Genomic DNA, 6,448 nt, shown 5'->3' with positions numbered 1-6,448 from the left:
CTGTATTTTCCTATTTCTGTGTAAATTGTAGTTCTGGCTGAATGCTACTTCTTGTGGTTGGAAAGGTGATGCAGCTGATATTCTACTCCACAGGCTATAAAGATTCCACAGCCCCTTGTGAGTGTGGTGGACAAGAGCTAGTTGATTGATTGAGTGAGTGAGTGAGTGAGTGAGTGAATCAATGAGGGAGTGAAAGAGTGAGTGAGTGATTGACGGTGGCCACTTCACTACAAAGGTTGAATTTAATTTTGAGGTTTCATGTGAATGTTTTTATGCTTAATTTTCACAATGAGAAGCCACACCTTGCCCATCCAACTGACATAATAATAGCTTAGTGGATAGAGAGTCTGGGAGTCAGAGGGTCATGGGTTCTAATCCCAGCTTTGCCACTTGTCTGCTGTGTGATCCTGGGCAAGTCACTTCACTTCTCTGTACCTCAGTTCCTTCATCTGTAAAATGGGGATTGAGACTGTGAGCCCCACGTAGGACAGGGACTGTGTCCAACCCGATTAACTTGTATCTACTCCAGTGCTTAGAACAGTGCTTGGCACATAGTAAGTGCTCAACAAATACCATTATTATTATTAGGAAGAATGGGAACCGAATCCCCCATTTTACAAACAAGGAACTGAGAAACAGAGAAGTGAAGGGATTTGCCTGAGTTCCCACAAAAGGCATGAGGCTATAGAAAATCAAGGGTTTCAAGGTGTTATTGTCATCATCGTTATTAGTAATATCATTATTATGATTATTATTATTGTCAATATTATTATAAGCTTCGAAAGCCCCCCTCCTCCTTGCCCAGCTTGAAGTAGCCAGCACATTTCCCAGGGCAAATTATCTAATAATAATGACAGTAATAATGACGGTATTTGTTAAGTGCTTAACTGTGTGCCAGGCACTGTACTAAGCACTGGGGCGGATACAAGCAGATCAGGTCGGACACAGTCCCTGTCCCATGAGGAGCTCACAGTCTCAATCCCCATTTTACAGATGAGGGAAATGAGGCCCAGAGAAGTGAAGTGACTTGCCCCAAGTCACACACAGCAGACAAGTGGCGGAGTCGGGATTAGAACCTGAGCCTCCCTTTTTCCTCTCCTCCTCCTTCTCCCCTCCCCATCGCCCCCCCCACCCTACCCCATTCCCCTCCCCACAGCACTTGTATATATTTCTACATATTTATTACACTATTTATTTGTACATATTTACTATATTTATTTCATTAATGATGTATGTATAGCTATAATTCTATTTATTCTGATAGTATTGACACCTGTCTACATGTTTTGTTTGGTTGTCTGTCTCCCCCTTCTAGACTGTGTGCCTGTTATTGGGTAGGAACCGTCTCTATATGTTGTCAATTTGTACTTCCCAAGCGTTCAGTACAGAGCTCTGCACATATATTCACTCCCTTGGTGACCTCATTCGCTCCCATGGCTTCAACTATCATCTCTACACTGATGACACCCAAATCAACATCTCCGCCCCTGCTCTCTCTCCCTCCCTCCAGGCTCGCATCTCCTCCTGCCTTCAGGACATCTCCATCTGGATGTCTGCCCGCCACCTAAAACTCAACATGTCCAAGACTGAACTCCTTGTCTTCCCTCCCAAACCCTGCCCTCTCCCTGACTTTCCCATCACTGTTGACGGCACTACCATCCTTCCCGTCTCACAAGCCCGCAATCTTGGTGTCATCCTCGACTCCGCTCTCTCGTTCACCCCTCACATCCAAGCCGTCACCAAAACCTGCCGGTCTCAGCTCCGCAACATTGCCAAGATCCGCCCTTTCCTCTCCATCCAAACCACTACCCTGCTCGTTCAAGCTCTCATCCTATCCTGTCTGGATAACTGTATCAGCCTCCTCTCCGATCTCCCATCCTCCTGTCTCTCCCCACTTCAATCCAGACTTCACGCCGCTGCCCGGATTGTCTTTGTCCAGAAACGCTCTGGGCATGTCACTCCCCTCCTCAAAAACCTCCAGTGGCTACCAATCAATCTGCGCATCAGGCAGAAATTCCTCACCCTGGGCTTCAAGGCTGTCCATCACCTCGCCCCCTCCTACCTCACCTCCCTTCTCTCCTTCTCCAGCCCAGTCCAGCCTGCACCCTCCGCTCCTCTGCCACTAATCTCCTCACCATACCTCGTTCTCACCTGTCCCAACGTCGACCCCCGGCCCACGTCATCCCCCGGGCCTGGAATGCCCTCCCTCTGCCCATCCGCCAAGCTAGCTCTCTTCCTCCCTTCAAGGCCCTACTGAGAGCTCACCTCCTCCAGGAGGCCTTCCCACACTGAGCCCCCTCCTTCCTCTCCCCCTCCTGCCCCTCTCCATCCCCCCTGCCTTACCTCCTTCCCTTCCCCACAACACCTGCATATATGTTTGTACGTATTTATTACTCTATTAATTTATTTATTTTACTTGTACATATCTATTCGATTTATTTTATTTTGTTAGTATGTTTGGTTTTGTTCTCTGTCTCCCCCTTCTAGACTGTGAGCCCACTGTTGGGTAGGGACTGTCTCTATATGTTGCCAGCTTGTACTTCCCAAGCGCTCAGTATAGTGCTCTACACACAGTAAGCTCTCAATAAATACGATTGAATGAATGAACAGTAAGCGCTCAATAAATACGATTGAATGAATGAATGACCTCCCAGGCCCGGGCTCTAGCCACAGCGTCTGATTGCCCCCGGCGCTTCTTCTCACCGAATAATGAAAAGGATGCTGGAGGACTGACCTCTAGGGAAAGAGCCCAGGCTTGGGAGTCAGAGGTCGTGGGCTCTAATCCCGTCTCCGCCTCATCAGCTGTGTGACTTTGGGCAACTCGCTTCACTTCTCTGGGCCTCAGTGACTTCATCTGTAAAATGGGGATGAAGACCGTGAGCCCCACTTGGGACAACCTGATTATCTTGGATCTCCCCCAGGGCTTAGAACAGTGCCTGGCACATAGTAAGCGCACAACAAATGCCATCATTATTAAGTGCTTAGTACAGTGCTCTGCACACAGTAAGCACTCAATAAATACAATTGAATGAATGAATGAATGAATGAATGAAAAGGTCACTTTCCTTTGCAGCCAGGGGTGTTTCCCCTTCCGTGATTTTGGAAATCCCATTGTTCGCCCCTCTTCCCCGGCACTCCGGCTCTAGCTCGCTCCTCTAGGCCCTGAGCATGTGGTGGGCATGGAATGGGTTTGTTTTGTTATCGACAAGTAGGGAAAAAAAAATGTTAACTGCTGTAAATCGGCCGCAGGGTTCGAGAACCCAAGGTGGTGACGCAGATGGAAAAATGACTCTGAGACATGAGTTCAGATAGAACAGTAGAGGTAGAAATGCTGACTGCTCACCCGGTCACCTCCCAAGAGGTACGAGTGACGAACATCTCTCTATGTTGCCAACTTGGACTTCCCAAGCGCTTAGTACAGTGCTCTGCACACAGTAAGCGCTCAATAAATACGATTGAATGAATGAATGAATGAACAGCCCCGATTCCAGCCGCTTCTTCCCTTTTATTTGGTTCCCCATAGGAGTTACACAAACAATTCCCGTGCCTGAGAAACTTTGGCACCCTGTTAACAAGAGATATTAGCAGGAGACATCGCCCACACAGGATGGGGTCCTCTCAGACAGGGCCTAGCGGCTTTGATCAGAATCTTCCACGAGGCCGGGGCCCATAAAGAGAAGCAGCATAGCTCAGCGGGAAGAGTCCGGGCTTGGGAGTCAGAGGTCATGGGTTCTAATCCCTACTCTGCCACGTTCATTCATTCATTCAATCGTATTTATTGAGCGCTTACTGTGTGCAGAGCACTGTACTAAGCGCTTGGGAAGTACAAGCTGGCAATATGTAGAGACGGTCCCTACCCAACAGTGGGCTCACAGTCTAGAAGACTACTGTGTCTTCACACTTGTCTGCTGTGTGACCTTGGGCCTGGAATGCCCTCCCTCTGCCCATCCGCCAAGCTAGCTCTCTTCCTCCCTTCAAGGCCCTACTGAGAGCTCACCTCCTCCAGGAGGCCTTCCCACACTGAGCCCCCTCCTTCCTCTCCCCCTCCTGCCCCTCTCCATCCCCCCTGCCTTACCTCCTTCCCTTCCCCACAACACCTGCATATATGTTTGTACGTATTTATTACTCTATTAATTTATTTATTTTACTTGTACATATCTATTCTATTTATTTTATTTTGTTAGTATGGTTGGTTTTGTTCTCTGTCTCCCCCTTTTAGACTGTGAGCCCACTGTTGGGTAGGGACTGTCTCTATAGGTTGCCAACTTGTACTTCCCAGCGCTTAGTACAGTGCTCTGCACACAGTAAGCGCTCAATAAATACGATTGATGATGATGATGAAGTCACTTCACTTTTCTGAGCCTCAGTTACCTCATCAGTAAAATAGGGACTAAGACTGTGAGCCCCACGTGGGACAACCTGATCACCTTGTACCGCCCCAGCGCTTAGAACAGTGCTTCGCACATAGTAAGCGCTTAACAAATGCCATCATTATTATTATTATTATTGTTGTTGTTATCAGCCCTGCATACAATGGAGTCGGTTATGCTAAGCCTTCAGGGAAAATGCAGTCAATGCCACTTCTGCTGGAGTACACGGCTAGGGTGGACAACAGTTTATAATAATGATGACATTTATTAAGCACTTACTATGTGCAAAGCACTGTTCTAAGCACTGGGGAGGTTACAAGGTGATCAGGTTGCCCCACGGGGGGCTCACAGTCTTCATCCCCATTTTACAGATGAGTGAACAGAGGCACAGAGAAGTTAAGTGACTTGCCCAAAGTCACACAGCTGACAATTGGCGGAGTCAGAATTTGAACCCATGACCTCTGACTCCAAAGCCCTGACTCTTTTCCACTGAGTCACGCTGCTTCTCTATAGTGGCAGCACACTCTCCCCAGCGCTTAGTACAGCGCTCTGCACACAGGAGGCGATCGTGAGCCCGCTGTTGGGTAGGGACCGTCTCTATCTGTTGCCAACTTGTACTTCCCAAGCGTTTAGTACAGTGCTCTGCACACAAAAAGCGCTCAATCGGTAGGATTGAATGAATGAATGATCGGCCGCCTGGAGCCCCGGCCCCCTTGAAGCGTCATAGCGTGGCCTCTCCCCATTGGCTGTCCGCCTGTAGCCCCGCCCCCCGTCCCTCCCGCCTCGTCCCCGGCCCCTCCCCATTGGATGTCCCCTGCCCCCCTCCCCGGTCAGGCCCCGCCCACTTTGGTCTCCCTGGCCCCCCCATTGGCTGTCCAGCTATAGCCCCGCTCCTTGGCCCTCCCGCCTCGTCCCCGGCCCCTCCCCATTGGATGTCCCCTGCTCACCAACCCGGTCAGGCCCCGCCCACTTTGGACTCCCCGGCTTCCCCATTGGCTGTCCAGCTATAGCTCCGCCCCCTGGCCCTCCCGCCTCGTCCCCGGCCCCTCCCCATGGGCTGTCCCCTGCCTCCCATCAGGCCCCGCCTACTTTGTTCTCCCCGGCGCCTTCCCCATTGGCTGTCTGCCTGTACCCCGCCCCCTGGCCCTCCCGCCTCGTCCCGGGCCCCGCACCATTAGCTGTCCAGCTTTAGCCCCGCCTCCCGTCCCTCCCGCCTCGTCCCCGGCCCCTCCCCATTGGCTGTCCGTCTCTAGCCCCGCCCCCGTCCCGCCCGCCTCGTCCCCGGCCCCTTCCCCATTGGCTGTCCCCTGCTCCCCATCAGGCCCCGCCCACTTTGTTCTCCCCAGCCCCTTCCCCATTGGCTGTTCGCCTGTAGCCCCGCCCCCTTGCCCTCCCGCCTTGTCCCCTGCCCCTCCCCGATCGGCCCCGCCTACTTTGTTCTCCCCGGCGCCTTCCCCATTGGCTGTCCGCCTGTAGCCCGCCCCCCGGCCCTCCCGCCTCGTCCCCGGCCCCTCCCCATTAGCTGTCCGGCTTTAGCCCCGCCCCCTCCCCGCCCGCCTCGTCCCCGGCCCCTCCCCATTGGCTGTCCGCCTCTAGCCCCGCCCCCCGGCCCACCCGCCTCATCCTCAATCGTATTTATTGAGCGCTTACTATGTGCGGAGCCTCGTCCCCGGCCCCTTCCCCATTGGCTGTCCCCTGCCCCCATCAGGCCCCGCCCACTTTGGTTCCCCATTGGCTGTCCGCCTGTAGCCCCGCCCCCCGGCCCTCCCGCCTCGTCCCGTCAGGCCCCTCCCACTTTGTTCTCCCCGGCCCCTCCCCATTGGCTGTCCCCTCCCCCCGTCAGGCCCCTCCCCATTGGTTGTCCAGCTTTAGCCCCGCCCCCGTCCCGCCCGCTCCCCATTGGCCGTCCAGCTGCAGCCCCGCCCCCCGTTCTCCCGCGCGCGCCGACAAGCCCCGCCCACCTCCCCCCTCGCGGGCCCGTCCCGCTTCCCCAGGGCGGCTCTGATTGGGTCCCGCCTCGGGTGACGTCACGGGGTGGGGGCTTAAAAGCGGGCCCGCGGGCGGGAGGCGGGTCAGAG

Source organism: Tachyglossus aculeatus, chromosome 1 (assembly GCF_015852505.1).
Source record: "Tachyglossus aculeatus isolate mTacAcu1 chromosome 1, mTacAcu1.pri, whole genome shotgun sequence".
In the NCBI taxonomy this organism is placed as follows: domain Eukaryota; kingdom Metazoa; phylum Chordata; class Mammalia; order Monotremata; family Tachyglossidae; genus Tachyglossus; species Tachyglossus aculeatus.
The sequence above is the reverse complement of the archived record's forward strand: the minus strand, read 5'-3'. Positions refer to the sequence as shown.